Here is a 22,201-nt window from a genome sequence, read left to right on the forward strand (position 1 = left end):
TTGATGTTTTAGAATCTATAGTCAATGTTTCCTCAACCATTCTGGTACTATTATGTCTACATCAACAGTTCCTCATTCCAAGGAGCTGAATCCTCAGGTGTTTTCTGTGTGACTAAAGCTTTTAGACATTATTTCAACACATTCTCTAGATAAATGAATGTAATTTATCTGAATCTATACAACTAGGATTAAAAACACTAATGAAGCAAAACAACAAAACATATAAGATTTTCTGATGTTTTCCCATATACTCTGAAGACACCCAGGCATGTACACAAATCATAAATGATTTTCTCTACAAAAATCTACCTGACGCTGAATCAGGACTACAAGACCTAAGTACAAGGGATAATGTCAAACCCACCCTTGGCGACATCAAAGAAAATAACCTGTGAACTTTCCATCTGTCGCCCTGCTACTCCAGCTGAGAGAGCGAGGGTATGTCTTTCTGTCATACAGGTATCAGAAAGCAGCTGATATCTAAACCTACTAGAATGACAGACTTCACCTTTAGGTGAGTGGAGGAGGCAGGAAGCTATAAGTATAGGGACAGGGTTGGCAATTCTGTGTCCAAGCAAAGGAAAAAGGGCATTTCCAGAAATGCTGAGACACAGAAGTAAAGGGCAAGGAGAGGAACTGGCTAGAAACCCAAATACAGTGAAACGAGGAAGGAGAAGGAGAGAAAGTGAGGACTAGATACCTGGAAACCTGATTTGAAAAAGTATGTGGAAATTGTCTCTTTAAGTGTGAAAAGAAAATACATTTCTTAATAAATAGATGTAATGGATTATTTTTTAATGAGTCTGTGAGAATGAGAAGACATTCAGAATTGGCATTGGGAGTAAAGAATCAAGCACACTCCGCCCCGTGTGGTTCAATGACTGAATATCGGCCTATGAGCCAGGAGGTCATGGTTCAATTCCAGGTCAGGGCATATGGCTGGTGTGGGGCATGCAGGAGGTAGCCTATCAATGGTTCTCTCTCATCATTGATGTTTCTATCTCTCTCTCCCTCTCCCTTTCTCTCTGAAATTAATAAAAATATATATTTTTAAAAAGGAATCAAGCACAGTAGTCCTGCAAGAGGAATGAAAGAAGCTGATTCAGGGTGGAGTCCAACTCAGGGCCTCAAGGAGCAGCCCTGATGGAACAGTCCAGGTTGGCCCTTCAACAGTTGCTTAATTCCCCTTTGGAGCTGCCTGTCAATCACACCCCTGCAGGAGCCCAACTGTGTGAGAGCAGTCCTTCCCAAGGCACTCCTTCTATTATCCCCGCTAAACCTACTTCCGCCATGGGGATGCACGCAGATTGCTCACATTAAGAAGCAAATTGATTATGAACTGAGTTTTGTCTACCAACAATTTTTAATATGTAATCTTGTCATGAGTGAACGAAAGTCATTAATAATACAGTAAGCAAAATGTGCTACAGTTAACCTTAAATTATAACTTACAAAGAGCATTCTTGTAGTTTCTTCTTTGATTTATGAGCTCGGTTTATTCTATGCAAATTCATGCACAGTTTCTAATAAGAGGGAGGAGGAAAGATAAAGGAGCTTTGAATATTTTATAAGCTTTTTCCACTTACCTTAATTTAGAATTATGAGGCTGAATATGTAAGTAGAGAATAATTACCTATTGCTAGTCTCCCACATAGTTTATCTATCTCAGCTCTGAACATCCTGAGCAATGCAAAGCATAACTGTTTTACTACCTGTACCACTGTGAATATGATAATTAGGCCTCCTTCAGCGTTACTTGTTGCTGACACATTAGAAGACAGACATTGTAATATAACCAGACAGTTCTGCACTGTTGTTTAATATCCCTTTTTAAAATAATATACTGATGTTCAATATTTCATTCACTGCACATAAAGTGAACTTTTTAAGACAGGTTTGTGCCCTGAAAATTTCCCTTGCCTTTCTCCTCCTATCGCTGCATTCTGTGGGCTCCAGGAATAAGGCATTATTAAATGAAGCTAAAAGAGGTGAGACTGGTGGCTGAAAGACAGTGGGCTCATTGCATGAGCAGCTGCAGCTCTGTCCATTCCCTCACCCTCCTCTTCACCCATGGCAATCCCTTCTCACACCCCAACTCCACACCTCCAACTCCCTACTCACCTTCCACAAACTCAGGGGTTTAGGCCACATCTATGACAGGGTGAAGTGGGGAAAGAGAAACAAGGAAAAGTTGGGGGTTAGAAGGCTTAGCAAATAAAAGGTGAAATGGATGAAGTTAATAATGCCTCCAATAAAAAATGTCTGCTCAATTGTTAACTGACTCCAGGGAAAAGGAAAAGCCTTTTGGAGTCACTAGATGCTGACTAAGTCAACAGGAAGATGGGAGGACGTGGTGACTAGCAGAATTCTAGGCAATGAGGTGGTTTGCAGGGAAAGGCCATAGACTCTAAGGAAGGACTCCCAAGCACTCCTTAGGTACAGCAGTCTGGACCAGGTGGCAATGGGCAGTTCCCAGACTTCAGAATTTACACACTCTCTTAAGGAAGTCTCTAGTGATGGTGGCTTTGTTTTTAAGAAACCTGGACCTGGAAGGAATATTGAAACTGACTGGCCCATTTAATTTAGGAAATGGGATGAAGTGGATGGCCAGCTCTTCAGTGCCTATACGCACAAATGGATTCAGAGCAGGAGGCGGGAGTGAGGTCCCGGCCTCTGCCTGCTCTTCATCCGAGCCAGCCAGGGTGCCCATCTGAAGGGATACGGAATCTCAGATTTGTTTTGTCTTCTTAGATTACTAACAGAAACTCTTAAGCACCCAGTGATGTGCTGAATTATCTGAAAAATAACATGGATTGAGAGTGAACTGTCTTTTGCATTAGTTAGGGCTCACAACAAATGCAGTGCTGTGGTTTCCTCTTCTATCACAGTAAATGCTGATCAAATTTGAGAGCAAGAGCAGGCAGCTTCCAATAAAAAAAGAAAAAAGGTTTTTCCCGGTAAATTGTATCATTGGATTTTGTGGTAATTAGCACTTCGTATTGTATTATAGTGATGGTGTCAGACCAACAGCCAAACAGAATTAATGAGTTAAATCTCTGTCAGCAGGAAACTTCAGGTCTGATTGGGCATTGCAAGGCGGGGCGGGGGGCGGGGGGGGGGGGGGGGCGCGCCAGGGGAAGTGTGTGTGTGTGTGTGTGTGTGTGTGTGTGTGTGTGTCTACTTTTTTTCTTTTTGTTCATGGTGGTCAGTATATTGAATTGTCAGAGAGACCATCATACTATTAGCATCAGTTGTCAATGAGTCAAGAAAATAATTCCTTCTCTTGATTATAGAAGGAAAACTTGAGAGAATAATAATTGATATAACAAGAAGAGGAGAAGGCATGCTAGAATGAAAATTTAAAACCTCTTGCTTAGTGTCTGATATATGTGGATCAATGAATGAAGCATGTCTCAAATCATTCATTTTGTCCAACTGCTGCTTCAAAATAAGCAGGTGGTTTTGTGACATAAAAGATTCTATTAGTGAGTTAATCCTAGGAAACATAAAATTTACCAAGATTTACCAAATAGCAGTCACTCTGCCTTGTACATTACATACATAGTTCATTTAATCCTTATATCAGCCCTATGAGTATGTCTTACTATTCTAATTTCAGATGAGGAAGTGCAACATGAAACATTTATTCTAACAACCAATAGTCAGTCATTAAACATTTTCTCTGAGTCTAATTACCTACTGAGCACATATTAAGGAAGAATGTAACAGAAGGGGGAAATACACCCCTAACATAAAGGATATCTGAGTGAAGTTACAGTTATAAAGAAAAATGTGAGGGGAAATGGATAAAAAACTAAAAACAGGCAAGGGAAATAACGACATAGTGCAATGTAATATCAGACCTGTCACAATGCATTATATAGTTGATTGTCAAATGAGTGGCAGAGGTAGAAACTGCTATTAGTTTAGAAAAGAAAAAGAAAATTGTGGGCTAAAGTGGTCTGGGAAGATTGTAGGAGAAGCTGAGAGTTGACCTTCCTCGGGAAGGAGGAGTGGGATTGGGATACAACAAGGTCAGTAGGACCCAGGACACTACAAGGCAGTGCAGGTGAGGAAGAGGAGAGAAATACCTGCAGGGAGCAGGCACCAGCTCTACATGAGAGGCAAGAGCCCTTTCACCTACACACAGACACAGAGTAGAAAGACAGTTGGGTTGTTCAGAGGGCTTGGAGGAAGAGAGAGAAGAATTTGGATTATATTCTTTTAGATAAACGGAAACATACCCATTTTAATCAAATCGATTGTTGGTAGCTTCTTGCTGTTAGCTGCCCCAACTGATCATGTGGGCTAATAGCCTTGCACTTTGCCTCTTAAATAGTATTCTCTATCATTACTATTATTATGCTCATATAAAATACCTTCAAAAGCAGCTAATACTACCCAAATCCAGTGGCCTCCAACCATTTTTGGTCATATACAACTACCCAGAAAAAACTGAACTTGTTGAACCCATATTAAATATATATGTGTATATACATGCATACAGAGATATTATACACATACATTTATATGTACTATAAATACGCAGTGTTCATTGTAAAGCTTCCATTAAAAATAGATTTTAAAAATATGAGAAACGAATGAAACAACCAATATCTACGTTTTTATTTCATTATGTAATTGTAATTTAATGCTAGCCTTTTGGCTGAAATTGAAAACATTATTCATAGTAATATTTTCAGTGAAAGGCTTGAGACTGAATATGCTTCACATTTCAGAGTCTTCATGTTGTGATAGAACAATCGTAAAGTCTGGCACTGAGTTCAGCTCATTCTGATCCTCAGTTTCATGGCTGTTCTAACTGTAAAGAACCTCCTGCAGACACACAATGCCCACGGATGAGGGCACAATTGGCTCTGCTGACTGGTCATGAATCCACTTTTCAGTCCTGTGCACCCAATGAATAAAAGTACTTTCTGGAGTTTTGCTAGTCAATTTCTGGCTTATCTAATGTCAAGCAGGTTAGAAAAATTTTCCTGACATTTTTAATGTACTTATGTGAAAGCATTAAACATCATTTTTGGCAACAACATCACACAGGGATGGAAAACTTCTTTCTAAACACCATTTTCAAAAGTTGTTTACTTTTGCATTCATTGGTCGACCCCGCTTTGCATCTGACTGGATGCTCCTTATTTTGAACTGGCAATGGGGCTGAGGAAGATGGAGGAAAAGAAGTGCTGGCTCCACCAGGCCCTAACAGGGCAATTCTTGAGGGATTGTATTGTTAGCACTAACTTCAGTCCACAGTTTTCCCACAGGATGATTATACATCACTAAGAAGAGTGACTTAGATATTACAGGGTGGGACAAAAGTAGGTTTACAGTTGTGAGTGCTCAAAACACAGAGCTTATTCTTATATTATTATTTATTAATTATTGGATTATTTTCCATTCAGACAACTGTAAACCTACTTTTGCCCCAACCTATATAACCCACAAATCCTCATATCTGGGCACATATAAACTAAAAGAGAAGAAAGCAGCAAACCCCACTACATCCTCTACAGTAGGAATCCCCACCTCTCTTTGGACAACTCAAGGTCACTGTGAGTCATATGACTGTCTGACTTAAGGACTGAGAGAGGGCTCCCAGGTCAAATTAAATTTTAAATGTTAGGAATTTAATCCTTCTAGTAGGACAAGTTTGGATATTCTCTTCCCGCACCCCAGTGGATCACATTATTAAACCTCTGACTGTGGGCCTCACTCTGGAAACAGTTGTCATGTACCTGTTTTGAATGTGTGGCATCTAATGGCAAAGGAGTCTGTGATTTGTCCCAAGGGCCACAGTCATTCTGTGCTGAAGCTCACAATAGAAACCAATTGTGTACTTGCAGCCCCTATACACACTAGGGGATGGTTGTATGTCAAGAAATCACAAGAAGTATATGCAAATAAGTCATCCCTCCCTCCTATACACAAACTTAGCACAACATCTTATCCATAGCATGCATTCAATTTATATTTAGAATTAAATTTAAACCAAAGTGCTTCCCTAGAGTAATAAGTTGTAAAATCACACAAATGCTCACAGATGCACATACAAACTAATGCATAAATGCTAGTTGTTCTGGAGACAGAAATGTCTCAAAGGGAACCCTAGCCCTAATATCATCCCTGAATACACAATACAATGTTAGAAATGTCTACCATTAGTTAGTCTTAACAGTATTTTTATTATGCACTCCTAGTTGGGATATAAGCTTTGTGTACTTGAAGCAATAGTACAGAACACAGTTTATGTTAAAATTATATTATTAATAGATGGTCTTTATTTTAGAGCTTAATTTTGAGGCTTAAGCTCTAAATGCAATAGGAATTAAATAAAGAAGAGCTGAGAATGGGGTGGAGAAGCAAAGCATGTTTTCTCAGAGGAAGGCAAATTAATCTGGACTTTGAGGGATGATAGGACTTGCAGAGCTAACATAGGGAATGAGGTTCCAGGTGGGCAGACTGACAGCTGTGGCAGGATCCAGGTGTGGCAGGATCGAGCGGAGAGGTTACTGGGTAATGATCAGACTCATAGAGTCCAGAGAGCTGCATGTGCACGTGAATCTCTTCTCCTGGAAGCATCTCAGTGCCTATTTCAGATAAAAATATCTTCCTGGAAATGACAGCTCTGTCCACTAATTTTCACATCTCCACATTAAATAGTAAAGATGGGATTGGAATGTTACATTTATGAGGCAGCTTGTGAGGCCTCTTGGAAGATAATTGTCAGTTACAGAAGTAAAAAAGTGCCCTTCATGAGACATTCCCCTCAAAGTTCCCCACATCTGGTTTATAATTCTTGGTTCTTTTATTATGTCCCATTAAGACTAAAATATGAAGTGATTTCAAGGGTCCCAAGGTGGGTGGGGCAGAAAATTAATGCATGATGTTCTAATTGCTACTTAGCATCATGGAATTGGAAGAAAATAGGTTAATGGAACACCCCAGTGCATATGCAACTGTCCTCATTCCCAGTGGTTCTCTGGCCCCTTTGCTCACTGAATGAAGGCACCTCCCTCTGGAGGCTAATGGCATCCTCAGAGGTCTTTTTTCCTATCCGGTGATTAAACTATAATTTTTGCACATATAAACTCACCCTTATCCTCTCAGCTTTGAAAATGGTCTAGTCAGCCTCTGCCTATGGGCATGACAATCACATGTCTTATGTTTTCCAAGGCAGTCTTTATGTCCTACACCCTGTGTATCCCAGGTATAAGGAACACAGGCTGAGAAAATATGGCCAATGCACTCGAGGGAAACTGTCTCCAATATGCTCAGGGAAGTTACATTTTAGCATTAATATAAACCCATAACTAGACCAACTCATCCTCAATCATAGCATGTCCTTCTGCTTCTCAGTCCTGTCTACACATCATGCATGGGCTTAGAATCACTCCATACTGTGCTCCCTTCCTTGATAAAAATTGGCAAGAACCAATACAATGCCTCTGGACAGTCTAAGACATCCAGGTTTCTCCCTTCGCTTTTTTCCCTTGAGTCCTTCCTGTCTGATCCACTCATCTTTACTCTTAACCAAGGTCTTTAATTTATCTTTTATGGATATGTTTCTACCTCTACTGCATTACATCCATTCTGAAGGCATATGCAAATTTTGGTCTTTTTAGTTCTCAGTTCTTTAGATCAAGGATATGCCTAAAATTATGGTTTCAAGGATGGTCATAGACATCTGAATGCAGATGACAATATAATGGATTTATAGGCAGGCAGATTTGCTATTGAATCTTAGAAGAGAATGAATTTATTTTTCATGTAGAAGGAGCCATGAATTACTGGAGCCAAGGGATAGACTGTGATATTATATTATGAATCATACATCCCTGTATTACTGCCTTTTTATGTAGTATCCTTCCATATTTATTCTTGGCTTTGACCTGTGATTTTCTTTGGTCAATGGTACATCAACAAATATGAAACAAACCGAGCTTGAAAAGCTTGCAAAATGGAACTGGCTTTCTTGTGATATTGCCACTATCACTTTAAGAAGTCCAGAACCATCCTACTGAGCCCAACCCAAAATTTTGACTTACAAATAAAATGGTTGTTTTAAGCCTCTAGAGAATAGTTTGTTTCACAATTGATAACTAACATATATTTAAGCAGAACAGTAAGATAATCAAACTTAAGAAATAATGTGACCAATATTTTATATCTCCATGAACCACTATTTTTCAAGTCTCTGAAAATAATTTTTCACCATTTTTTCAGCCTTCAACTTTTTTCACTATTTTTTTAAACTTTACTAATAAATTCCTTCCTACTTTTCCAGATCTCTCTGCTGTCCAATCCCAAAGGCTATGCAACTTGCTTGGGTTTCCTATTTCAACAACACCCTGCTTCTAGGTACATGAGTAGAGTAGTAATGACACTCAATAAATCATACCATTGGGACCCAACATGACCCTGCAATTCCCTCACACATGGACTCTGGGCTTAGCCATATAGAATATTAGTGAACATGATGCAGATGTTTGAAAGTGCTCAAGCACTTCTGAATTTCTCTCCTTTGAAACTAACCTGGAACTTAGACAGTGCTCAATAAATATTTGTTGCATAAATGATTTACATGGAATGTACTAATTACATAGCATGTTTCTGACACTCTACTATATACTTAGAAGACAGAGAATAAGACAAAAATTCAACCAATGCTTAGTAATGATAATAACACACATACACAGTGCTTCTATATACCTGGCACTGATCTATGTGTTTTATATATATATATATAAGTTCAGTTATTCTTTACTTAATTTTATAACTTTTGCACTATTATTATCTCCATTTTATAGATGAGAAAAATGAAGAGTGGATGGGCGAAGTAATTGTTCAAGAACCCACAGCTAATGAGTGTCAGAGTCAGATTCCAATAAAGTGGCTGACTCTGAAGTCCAAGATTTTTATCACACTATTCTATAAGTCCTTTGGTTATTTATGGTCCAGGTAGAAAAAAAATTCTTAAAACAGAAAATAGTTAAGTGCTGCCGTATGCAGCTTAATTATAATTACCAAAAAATTTAGGGAACCTAAGCGTTTGTCAAAACTAGGATGGCCAGAAGAGGTTTCTGGGAGAAAGTAGAGATTGGCCACCCCTGAAGGGCCAGCTGAACAAGGTCACACTCTAGGTGGATACAGCTTCCACAGTGAAGCAATGGAAAGAAGGAACTCAGTAGAAACAGAAAAGGGTGTTGATGACCAGTGGGGATCTAATAGACTGAACTTCATGTGGTTTCAGGGGAATCACAGAGCCTAATGAGACTTTGGAGGAAAGATCAAGCAGAATATGTCCTAAGTGGAAGAGTGATATGATAAAAAATTCATTTTCTGATTATTAATTTATTTATTCTCTTAAAAAAAAGTTCTTTCTAGTACCTGCTAGGTTGAAAGGACCTTGCTATTTAGTGTGGAAAGTTTTAAGCTTTGTGAAACATACTCCTCAACTTCAAAGAAAGTACATTCCAGGAAGGTAGACGAAGCATGAGTACAAAGATCTTCTGTAGAAGGCAGATGTGTAGAGCATCCTCAGGTTATTCACGTGGCCTCAGAATTCCAGAGAAAGGTGTGACCCCTTCCTGCTGAGGAGGTTGGAAGGCCTTTTTTTTTTAGTAGCAGTGCTGGACTTGAGCCTTAAAGGGCAGGTAGACTTCTTATATGATGCGTTGAGCTAAGATGGGTTCCAGGAAGAAAATGAATGGTGACTAAATTCACATGTGCCTTTTTAGCAGAGGTAGGAAATGGATTTGAAGAACAAGGACATTGGGTTTAAAAGCAAAAGAGACATTTCCTGAAATCATATTCTCAGTTGCACTAGGCACTACTGATGTTAAATGGAAAAAGTGAGTTCTTTAAATGGTTTGTACATATGTGCACAGGCATGTATATGTTGGGTAAACATTAAATACATTGGAAAATATCAGCATACAAAATCCACCCAGATGAGAGACTAAAGGAAGAATGTGCTGTTGTTTAAAATGTGCAGGGAGTGTTTTAGATAGGAAGCACCTAAGGTTTATCTTCATAAATTAATCTTACCAGAAGGGTGATGAAAAGTCATTTGTGGTTTATGTATGTTTTACTTCATTTTAAAACCCTATAGCTACTCTTCTTTCCCTTCTAAAATAAATGTATTACATGGAACAGAGTCATGTTTTAATTCTTTTCTAGACTACTTATATTCTGAGAATTCAGATTTCTCTAAGGTTGGAATGTAAAAGATGTTTTTAAAAGGTAATGGAAGCAAGATGAGATTTCACTAGATTTTTTCCAGTGGTGCAAGCCCTCAACTTTGAGTAACTCAAATGATGTGCAGCACCACGACCCAAACCTAAGACAACACCTTGTTCTTTGGACTTCTCATTCTCAGCTGGTTCTCAAGATTATCTCATTTTCCTCTCCCAGAGCCATTAATGCTATCACCCTCAATGCCGGTTAAAGGGCATCCCTTGCATGGCTTGGCATTGTTCCCAGATATGTATTTCATCCAAAATATAGAGACCAAATTACCAATAAAGAAATTATGAGTGACTGCCGCTGCTCTGTCTCTGTCATCCTCCTCCACAGTTGAATACTCTTCATTGTTAGGGACTCGTTTTTTTTTCTTGCAATTCAGCTTAAATTTTCCATCACTTGGCTTCCCCCCATCACTCCTAATTACAGACTAATAAAGCCTTTGGATTACTGTGAGCAATTTTCATCCCTCCCTTCTTCCACCTCAACTTTCCTCCAGAGGTTTCCTAAACTTAGCACTGGATTGCACTGAATGAATGGTGATCCAAACCCACACATTTATTCTATGGAATTAAGATCTGGGGTTTGAGGTTGTATGTTCAAGGGTTTTCTCTAATCTCATTCATACTCCCTATTCCTAGTTTAAGAAAGTATCCACTATAAAGGCTGGCTAAGCTGAAGGCTGCCTGGAACAAAGAGAAAGGCACAGATATGGATTATGGAAGATGCTTGCAGGCTAAATTTCAATGGAAAGGAATACTCTTCTAAATTAGTGAACCCAGGTATTCAGTCTCAACCCAGCCTGTGTGCCTACACTGGCCGAAGGGCCATTGCTTGACATCTACTGGAGGGCCTTGCTTTTTTTAGCCCCAGGAAGAAAATTATGGTTCACACTGTATTCCCTAGTCCACTACAACTCACATCCTAATGAAGTTTCTTCTCCCTCAAGATCAAACTACCCCATGGAATCAAACACTGACAGGGAGCTTAGCAACAGCACGAGATACTAATTGTGTGAACTTGGACAAGTTGCTAGATCTCTCCATATATTTATTTTGTAGTTTCAGGGAAGTATTTTATAAAAAGATTTGTCAAAGTGCAATGTGGTAAAGGATATGATAATTGTCAAGTCAAATGTTATTAATATTCACTGGGACAGGATTCAAAAAAAGGAAAGCTAAGGACTGGAATACTAAAGGAGGACTTCTTAAGATGAGAGGGGATTTAAGATAGACCTCCAAGGATGAGTAAATTTAGTACCTGAAAACCCTGAGAGAGAGCATTTTTAAGCAGGTAAGCACTATAAATTAAGACTGATCATTCTTTAAGAATAAAGAGTTAATTAACATTGTCCTTTTCTCCCTCATTATATGTGTATGCCTGCAATTATTAAGCTATAAAAATCCAATCCCAAACATTACCAAGTTTTGTGGATCACCCTAAGTAATTTTGGAATAAAAGTCTACTATGACCTATCCTATCTACACCTTAGGATTTAAGAGTATAACAATCCCAACCTCCTACTCCTGCTTCTACCACCACCATTATCTGCCACTCTCCTCTCCTTATCCTATTCACCTCTACATCATAAAGACCTCCTTAAATTGTAACTAGAGAGAAGTAGAGATGGTTTTATTAATGACCCCAGATTGAGGGCAATGACATGGGTCTCTCAGTGCCATGGAAATCAATCAGTATGGCCTGACTCTGGGGACATTCTGACTGGCTCACAGACACCTCTGGATGACAGGGAAGGCGAGGTGAAAGTCCTCCAATTGGCTACCTCTGGCCTGGAAATCAAACACGATTTATCTACATTAGTGGGCTTCATCTTCGTCTTATTATCCCAGCCACAGCTTGTGACCCAGGCCGACTCTCTTGCCTTTTAATAAACAGATTTGATAGGACTGATAGTTTGGCAATTTGTAGAGTAAATTAGATTTAATTTCCTGAATACCAGTGATTTTTCATATTGTTCAAAACAGTCTTATCTAAGGCTGAATGTCATCCCAACATGTTCTCAACTGATGCAGCTGAAAGTAGCCTGCTGATGGATTTAAAGGAGTGAATGTTCTCCAACTAGGTTATGGCTCTTTTCCTTGCTGCTTGCAACTTAATTCATGAGAAATAAGGCTCAGTGCGGGTATGGTGACTATGACAATAAAAACACTAGTGGCAATTCCATCCTGTTGCCACTATTAGGGATCTTTTCAGAATAAGAATAAGCTGAACATAGTGTTCCTTTACACATAAAACATCAATATTTTAGGGATTTTGTTTAGAACCAATTCTAAAATGTAATATACTTAAGCCCTCTTAAACAGATTGTGCAGAACACAAGTTTACTTTTCCTTGATGACTGGGAGCTGAGCTGAATATTATTTGCTATAGTGTACTGTAGAACAGTGAATAACTCAGGTCTCTTTACCTGACCCAGACTAAATGCTCCAATTTTACATCTTGACTTCTTCTCTTTCCTCTATCTCTTCCCTCACAAACAGCTGTCATCCTTCAGTATTGTTGGGAACCCTACAAGTTACAGCCTTCCCTCAACTCCAAAGTACTCATCAGTTCTGATCACCAAATACTCTGGCTCTGGTAGCATTGAACTTTCTAGTGGTTCACTTGGGGTTGTGAGTATGTGGTCTGGACCTGTCAGTTTTATCACCAGTGTAATACCACGTAAGGTCTTCTTTCTACCATCATAACTGGCAGCCTGCCAGAAGATGGCTGCTTTTTCAATATGGGTTGTGAACCAGAGCCCCCAGCCAACCTACAATGATAACAGGTTGGAAGAAGTTCTATGAAGCTATCAGGTGTTTGAAGTTGTGTTTTAGTGCAGCATATCCTACCCTACCCTGGGAGATGTTCTTCATCACTTCCTAATCTGAACATTCTAATGTGGCAAGGTCCTGGACATAAGAGAGCAAACCTTTTTTTTTTCTTAATTTTACAGAAAACTGCTGTATGTAACATTTCTGTGGGCTCTCATAGGTAAAATATATCCATACGGCAAAAGTATATAGAGACCAAGTGTCTTTTTCACTAAGAATAGTGTGCTACCACTTTCATAATGGAAGCAGGCCAATGTAATCAACCTGTCCCCAGGTAGCTGGCTGGCCACTCTTGGGAATGGTGCCATGTCAGTGTTGGTCTTGCTGTTGGCAGATTGGCCACTCAGCAGTGTCTGTAGCCAGTTCATCTCCGGTGAGTGGCAGTACATGTGGCTAAGCCTACATATACCTTCCACCTATGCCATCATGGCCACTTTGTTGATGAACATATTAGGGAATGACAGGAGTGTCTAGAGAAGGAGACTGACTGGTATCCACAGAAGAGATCATCCTATCCACGTGATTATTAAATCCAACTCTACTACGATTTCTTTTTGGTGAACATTCACATGTGACACAAATACCTTAGCATTTTGACAAGTCGATCTACATGCCTATTCTCCAGCCTTTCTTGTCACCAATTTTCTATTAATATTCTTCCCAAGTCCGTGAACAGCAAGCCAAACCATTAGCAGTCTATGAACTGATATAAATCTGCAACTCTTGCCATCTCTCCTGAGCACTGCCCAATATCCTGCCAATAGTAAGATTTCCATTCACTGTAGCCTTTCGGGGACATCTGGAATGAGGCTATATAGTGCAGCAGCTATATACTTTTTAATGGTGATTGCATACCATTCAGAACTATCTGTAAAACACAAGTATAATATTTTCTTCAGTTTATTGATCATAGGGAGCTCCCTATGAGGCCATAGATTGAGAGAGAATGGACAGTGTAGCAGGAGTAGAGGCCATGGACATCTGGGCCACTTCCTCATGCAACATACTTGTGCCTTCACAGCCTGCTTCAGCCCAATCTCATATATATCACTTTCATTTTATAATGAACATCCCCAGTCCATGCTCAACATCATGGCTTGGTGGATCAGACAATACCTATTTGTTATGGGCAGCTCAGGTCACATGGTAGTTTGGTAGCCCATGGTCAAGTTTTTACTCTCTACTAAGCCAAGAGCTGTGTCTAAATAGGAGAATAATTATATAAAGAGAGAATATGGTTTTACTCCAAAATCTGTCTGTTATGTGATTTACCTATAGGGGCTTGCCAAAGACTACAAGAGCACCTCTATCTGGCACCAAACACCATTGGGTCTGTTGGATCAGATGGTCCAAGTGGCAGAGAGTTTGCCTGGTAGTCCGGACCTATTTCAGAGCCATCCCTTATTCTGAGCCCCACCCAAAATTAGCACATTCTCATGTCACTCTAAATGGTTCAGAAGAGTACACCCAAATGTGTTGCTTCCAAAATATAAAGATGCCCCTTAGGGATTGTGCTTCTTTCTCTGTGGTAGAAGTGGTTGGAGGCAGCTACTTGCCCTTCACTGTGGAAGGGATATATTAACATGCACCAGACCACTGGACATTTAAAAATTTCACAATGGCAGGAGGCCCTTGAATTTTTGTAGGATTTATTTCCTGCTCTCTAGCATGTCTTACCAAGGTCTATAGAGTAGTTGCTATTTCCTGACTGCTAGACTCAGATGTCATAATACTATCCAAGTAATGGACCAGTGTGATGTCCTATGGAAGGAAAAGACAAGGCCCCTGGGGCTATATTATGAAATAAGGATGGAGGACAAGAACAAGCTGGCCAGTCTATGAGGATGTTCTTAAACTTGAGTTCTTACTGCCTATGACCTTAAGCATATCCTGTAGAGGCCAGGACTCTGCTTTAGAGCAAAACCTACACACCTTATCTAGGATTCAGGGGAAGGTAGGGAAGTTGCAGGCCCTCCTTTGACCCAACAAATTTCCCAACAGAATCACTTTTGAGGCCCACCCTATTCAGAAACATACAGAAAATGGAATTCAGCCTAAGTTCACACATTATAAATCCTCTACCACTATAATCACCTATAATCACATGTTCTGGGTATATGCTCCCTTTCCACACGAATTGGAGAAAAAAGGATATGTGGTACAAAGCAGAGCCATTCCTTCTAAGGAAGATCTCATCATGTTACAAGGTAATATTTGCCTGCTTTAGTCTTTAGAGGTCACCTCCCTGTCACACTTTGGGCTGAGCCTGGTTGTTTAGATCTCATGGTGGGCAACCAAGTTCCCACTTCCTATCTAAGATGGTGTATACCAATATTGCCAGGCAAGGGTTATGAGAAGTGAATGGTCTTGGAGTTCTGGACATGCCGAGCACAGGATTGGAGCAGCATAATAGCTGATTTATATATAGCAGGGATGAGCTTCACACTATTAGTCTCTTCGATGAGAGAGAGAGAGAGAGAGAGAGAGAGAGAGAGAGAGAGAGAGGAAGGGAGGGGAGAGGAGAGGAGGTGGAGGAGAATGAAAGGAAAAAAGGGGGAGGGAGAAAGGAAGGGAGAGAGAGACATAGAAAAAAAGAGAAAAAATACAATGCTTATATGTGATTCTGACCAGTTATCTTCCAGGTATACCCAAGCAGGAACAGGATCTTAGGTTGCTACAACAGGATATTGTTTTTTAATTTATTAGCCCTCACCACAGACTCTCCCTAGATTGAAAATGTGAAAATATGATATACAGTCAGTTCTATGATGGGGTAGTCTTCATCAGCAACAATATCAATCAACTCTATGAGGAGCCAAACTTGACACTTGAATTGGATGGCTTAGAGACCCTCTGAGAAGGAAAATGAGGGTTGCAAATTAGGCAAACTGGCACCTGGAGTTCTCTAGGACTATGGCTCACAAGATAAAGAGAGCTGGTCCTCCCTCAACTCTGAGGAAATCCCTGTCCTGCTCCAGGCCTGGGGCTGCATATATAACAGTATTGTCCCTTCTAGTCCCTGCCCCGTGACACCCTCAGAGACTAAAGGAAGTGAAGAAAGATGCAGGGGAGGTCAGTGGAGAGAAAATACAAACCCATGGCAGTGCTTAGAACCATTGGCCTGGGGTCAGCCAGAGAAGAGCAAGGTATTCTCTCCATCCTCTCTTTCCTGAAGAGAAGCAATAATTAAAACAGAACATTAAATATCATGAAGAAAATTCTAAAAGAAGATGTTTATTTTTGTTACAACAAAATTCAGTTTGCATATTTAAAAGTAGATAGAGTTCAGTGATCTAGAAGATTTAGCTTTACAGAATCCCTCAGCTCTCAGGTTCCCCAGAGGTGGAGGTACCATGGTGAATAAATCCCCTTTCATGGCTTCTAGATGACTCAGTGCCATTACTTTAAATACTAATTGTTTTCTGTGTACAGCGGCAGTGATGCTTGCAGGGGCTGTGGCAAGCCACCTCATGTCAGAGTGGAGGAGACCCTGGCTCTTACATGTTCCAGATGAAGAGGCCACAGAGGTGAGGCTGCCTGCCCAAGGTAGTCCAGGAAGATCTGTTGCTCCGGTACCTGGGCCAGTGCCAGGGTGCCAAGCCAGTGCTCTTGCTGGTACCTTAGACTCTGCTGGTGGTGCTCCTCAGCTCCTGTAACTCCAGAAACTCTCCTCACTTTTGATGAACCTGACTCTTTGGACATGTTGCCCACCTGTCTCCCATCTCTGGGAGGAATCTCAAGGAGAATGGAAGAAAATGTCAGGGACAAACAGACAATCCAGCTCGAGGAAAGCTTGAGTTGCAGTCTCACATGCTCTGTGCCTGCAAAGGGAGATGGCAGTCCCTCTGCCTCCTGAGGACTTAGGGGCTTTGGATTCACCTCCACTACTTTTTCTACTTCCAAACACTGGCTGTTGACTTTCTGCAGAGCGTGTGCTATTACGTGCAAAGACCGCTCTGTCCAAGGAGGAGGAAGTGTGGGAAAGAAACTCACATTGGGCTTGATTAAAACAAAGGTAGTGTCTTCATTCATTTCATTTCTCCCCCCAGTCTTACTTTCCCTTTACGTGTGCGTGTGCGTGTGTGTGCGTGTGCGTGTGCGTGTGCGTGTGTGTGTGTGTGTGTGTGTGTGTGTTTCTACAGAAAATTAAGATCTGAAACAGACTCTTCCCAGGAGATGCTCAAAGACTCAGATGCATTAAACTGACAAACGAATGCATGAACCTAACAAGGTAAATGGCAAAATGAGTCATCCATATAACATGTGGCAGAGAGCAAGGAGATTCATATGTACTAGAATTCTGGGAGGTGGCACCTGAGCTGAAATGGTGAGCAGGGAACAAAAAGAGGGAGGAGCAGCAGGATGTTATGCACACTGATGGCAATTAGTGCCGTAGGCTCATTGAGAGGACTAGCTCACCCGATCAGCACTGTGACTCCGGGAGTAGATGACTGCCATGGTCCCTGTTCTAAGAGGGTAAAAGAGATGAGGCTTCATGCCCACAGCAACCTGCCCAAGATCACAATGCACAAAAAGACTGCATAGCAGGTACAAACACCAGCAGTTTGACCCTGGCTCTTAACCACCACTGTGCACAGTGTCCAGGCTGAGAGCCTGGGTGAGGGCAGAATGGAGCACAGTGCAGAAAGGCAGGGCAGAGCAGCCAGGGTCAAATCTCCAAAGCTCTCCAAGAAGCCCAGCCCTCCCCACGTTGGCTGGTTCGCCTGAGCCTGATCCACCCACTCTGTTTATGGCTTGGCCCCATCAGGCACCGGGAGCAGATGCTCGCTTAATCCCTGGGATTAGCTCCAGATCATGGAGAATCATCAGCAGTCAGCCAAGGCACGATGCAGGTGGTACCTTGCATGCACACTCTTCCAAATCCAGTTTCCTAAATGCAATGCTGATACCTAGTTCTATCCCTAGATTGGGCTCTGTTATACATAGAAGAAGCAGAAAGCTGAGATAAGCCTTCCAAAACTTCGAGCCATTGTAACTGACAAAGGAGGTAATGTCTTGTTATTTGGAAAATGCTTTGAAATCCATAAGTAAATGACTGAGGATGTTTGAGAGAGAGAGGGGGCGGGGGGTGGAAGAAGAGAGGAAGAGATACACTCTGAACTTAATAGTGCTATATATTTACTAGTAAAGTATAATAACTCAATTATTAATACATGGCGTATCCATATCCATATACCTATCCATTATATCCTCAAATGTGGGAAAAATACCTAGCCTTCTAAAGAGTCAGATATTCATTTGAGAGGGAGAAGTGGAGACCATCAGGTGCTTGGGTCCCTAACAAGCTAAGTGACCCAGGGCAGGGGCACAGCAGCCTTGCCCCTCATCTCAAAGCTGGGCGGAGAGGTGTCTGCCCTTCCTGTCTCCTAGGCTCATGGTAAGTGTATCCACATGTAAGTGCAAAGTAGAAAATGCTGAATACATGAAAGGGGTAATTATTAGTAATCATCATCATCATTTAATACTGAGGATGACAGGCATGGTGGGGGAGAGGCAGACTCCATTATAATTATCTGGAAGGCACAGGCAAAAGCATGTTTAAGCCAAATTTCCCACCTACCACCTTCCCTACTTCTGTACTTTCTGTTCTCCATCCCAGAGACTCATTAGAGAACACTGCTGTTCTGTTATTGGGAGATGAATGCTTGCATAAAATCCCCAAATTAAAACAGGCCCTTCCCTGCCCCCCCTCCACTGTATTTGTTGAATTGCCTCTAGCCTGAAAACACTTGCATTGATGTGAAAAATCAAATGTGCATTATTCCTCACAGAACACAGATGCCTTCCCAGGTACGGTGCCTGATTCAATCCCACCCCTCCACCTAGCAGTCATTCCATTTCCGTGGGCTCTAGGTGACCACCCAAACCTCTCAGTAAGGCACCGCTGGTCTGTGAATTGACCTGGAAGCCACTGAAATGAAGCAAGCTTACTTCTAAGGTACCTACCCATGGGGCAGCATGCCCAGCCTGATTAAAGGGAGCTACATACTTAGCAAATTGTTTCTTCCCTCCAGGAGCTGGTCTTGGCTCTCCTTGCAGCTGAGCTCCTGGTCTGGAGTTCTTTTCAGTATTTCCATTTTCTCCTACCCTCTATTCTGGGAAGCCCATCTCTACATCACATTCTTCCCTCTCTATTCTACCTGTTCCTCCTTCTCCTTTTCTAAAGGCTGGGACAGAAAGTCACAGAGGCCATGAGTTTTTCCTTCCCCTTCATCTTTGTAACTTCTTAGACTGCTTTTCTCAGATGGTTTTAGATGTTCTCTGGATTTTTTTAAGTGAATTAAAATAATTGCTTCCACCCTAGTTGGTTTGGCTCAGTGGATAGAGCATTGGCCAGCAGACTGAAGGGTCTCAGGTTTGATTCCGGTCAAGGGCACAAACCTCAGTTGCAGGCTTGATCCTGGCCCCAGTAAGGGTGGGTGTGGGAGGCAACCAATCGATGTGTCCCTCTCACATCAATATTTCTCTCTGTGTGTCTCTCCCTGTCTCTTACACTCTCTCTCTCAAAAAAAATCAATGGGAAAAAATATCCTGGTGGGGGGGGGGATTAATAAAAATCACTGCTTCCATTCTCTTGCCCTCATTGAATCATTGCCCCTGCTCAGTTATATTGGGCATTCCAGGAAAAAAGAAAAAAGAAGGTGAAAAAATCCTTGTGTTTCCAGACATCAGGGTCTAGAGGAGGGAAAATAGGATCAACAGTGACCTTTCTCACCACTCAGCTCCTCTCTTTTTTAAATATTCACTCACTCCGTTCTTGCTGCCTCCCCTCCCCCAGCCAAGTCTCCTTTAAGACCAAGAGGGAAAAACAGGATAAAGGCTTCTGAGATGGCAGGTAACCTTTGATTTCTTCTACATTAATTTTCTTTATTTTCCAAGTGTTCTACATGAAACCTGTCTTCTTTTAAAAGAAAAACTTCAATAAAGTATATATTTTAACCTTCCTTTACCATACATATCCAATAATTAACTATATCATTTCTCTCCTTCCCTTCATAGCAGAGCTGAATTCTAAAGAAGATTCTCCTAGGACAGTTGACCATTATTTATATTTTACTATAATTATACATAGAGTGATATTACTCTTTCCAGGACTAATTTCCTTTGTGTTTTACTATTTTATCTTTGTCCATCTTTCTATTTTCTAGCTTGTCTGTCTCTGCCATCTTGTTTAGGTGATTCTTTCTCTTAGATTTTCATTATACCACCAGGAAAGTCATCAGTTTGAACACTGGGTATTAAGGCAGCCATCATTATTAGGGTAGCATGTCTTGCCCTACTTATTTCATCTTGCTATAAGCTTCATTGCCTTGGCATTCTCACTGCTACCTCGGTTTTCTGTCTTTGACTCTGTGGATGCAATATATCTGTGTATACATCCTGTGGTTATTTGTGATTTAAAATGATTGTTTTTATTTCTAATACTTTGCCAAATACACATTTACATTTCTCTCTAACCATCAAAGTTGAGATCAAATCAATATATTTGAAATTGATTCCCACATTATTTCCCCTTCTTTTTTTGAGAATTATTCCCTGGCTTTTGCTACTTGAATCCCTGTGCATTCCTACTTCTCATTTTTTTCTGAGCTCAGTGTCCCCTGCTCATAACGTGCAGGTGCTAAGGGTAGCTGGCTTCTGTAGCAGGATGTGTTTCCTTCACTGATGGCAGAATAGGCAGCAATGTGGAAGCATTTGTGTTTAACTGGGGAAGACACAAGGCATACTCTGAGGGACGAGGATGAGAGGCAGAGGAGAAATAACTTCTGCTCAGGACCTGGCCCTAGGGCAGGGGAACAGGCAGAGGGGGATGCAGCTTTTCAGAAAGAGTTCCCGTAATCCTCTGCTTCACGTTCAGGTGCTTTGGGGTCTGTGTGGCCCAGATCTGGGGGGAGACTTTCTTCCTCTAAGTGGGTCCCTTTTCAGATCTGCCTTGCCAAAGCCTGAAGCACAGGGACACCCAGGCACTGCCCCCTGAAACCAGTGCTCCCCAGTGGTTGGGAAAGTGGACATGGAAACATCAAAGGAGATCAGAGCAGGGCAGGCAAAGGGGATGGGAGCATGGTGGAGCCCCTAAGGAACAAGACAGCCCATGAGTCCCCCAGGGACTCTCAGAAATAACCAGTGATCTTTCCAAGGATGGGTTCAACTGCATACACTATTGAGCCAGGATGTTTTGGACTACATATTTCATGATTGAATCTGACAGCTGGATGTCTTGTAGGCTATTCATCTTTTTCAGGTTTAAAATAATTATTATAGGTGTGCTGTTCCTTTAAATATTCAAGAAACTATTTGTTATCTAATTATAGGCTTTAAACACACACATTTTTTTAGCAGGCTGAGTATCTTCCATTCTGGGGCTTATGATCTAATCATGCCAACACCTCCCCGCCCCAACACACACACACACACACACACACACACACACACACACACACCACATCCATTAATGGCTCTAGTAACCTCATGCTGCTTTATAGACTCTGGCCTTTGCCCTCCTATCCAGCCTTTTTCTGGTCAGCTGTGTTCTGGCTGTAGTTCCTGAGTACACTCTGGTCATTATTCCTTTATGGCCTTACTCAAGACACTGATTCTAGCTGGAACGCCTTCTCTATACTCACGTAGCTATACAGTGGAGCCACTTCCTCTATGGAACCTCTCTGGTCCACCTACCAGCCCCATACCTGAGTATAAGGAAATTCTTCCTTCTTCATGCTCCTGCTTTGCCCTAAGTAGACCTCCATTGCACTATCACAGACAATGCTGCTTGTGGTTTTGTTTAGATCTTTGTCTTCTAGACCAGTGGTCATCAGCCTTTCAGACCTCATGGACCACCAGTGGTCCACGGACCACCGGTTGGCGACCACTGTTCTAGATTATTAGACCTTTGAGAACAGAAAAACAGAGTATTGTTATTCTTTTTTATATCCCCAGAATCTAGGACAGGTTCTGCAACATAGAAGAGGTGGTGAATCCATATTTATGGAATGAATGAATAAATGAATGAATGAGACAGAGTGACTGAGAAAGAGTGTGCAAGCCATTGCAGAGGAAATGGAAGTCCCAGCCAAGGAGGAAGGCTT

General features: G+C 41.2%; 1 pseudogene across 1 annotated transcript in view; it reads right to left on the reverse strand.

The window, feature by feature from the left end:
- Nucleotides 1-21,928, reverse strand: part of LOC308255893 (neurofilament light polypeptide-like) — a 136,055-nt pseudogene extending 114,127 nt beyond the window's left edge. The window contains exons 1-3 of the transcript in view: nt 21,803-21,928; nt 17,514-17,603; nt 16,671-16,829 (exon numbers count right to left, since the gene is read on the reverse strand). The product of the transcript in view is annotated as a neurofilament light polypeptide-like (transcript). The remainder of the gene's footprint in view (nt 1-16,670; nt 16,830-17,513; nt 17,604-21,802) is intronic.
- Between the last annotated feature and the right edge of the window lie 273 nt (nt 21,929-22,201).

Source organism: Plecotus auritus (genome assembly GCF_963455305.1).
Source record: "Plecotus auritus genome assembly, chromosome: 8".
Classification (NCBI taxonomy): Eukaryota; Metazoa; Chordata; class Mammalia; order Chiroptera; family Vespertilionidae; genus Plecotus; species Plecotus auritus.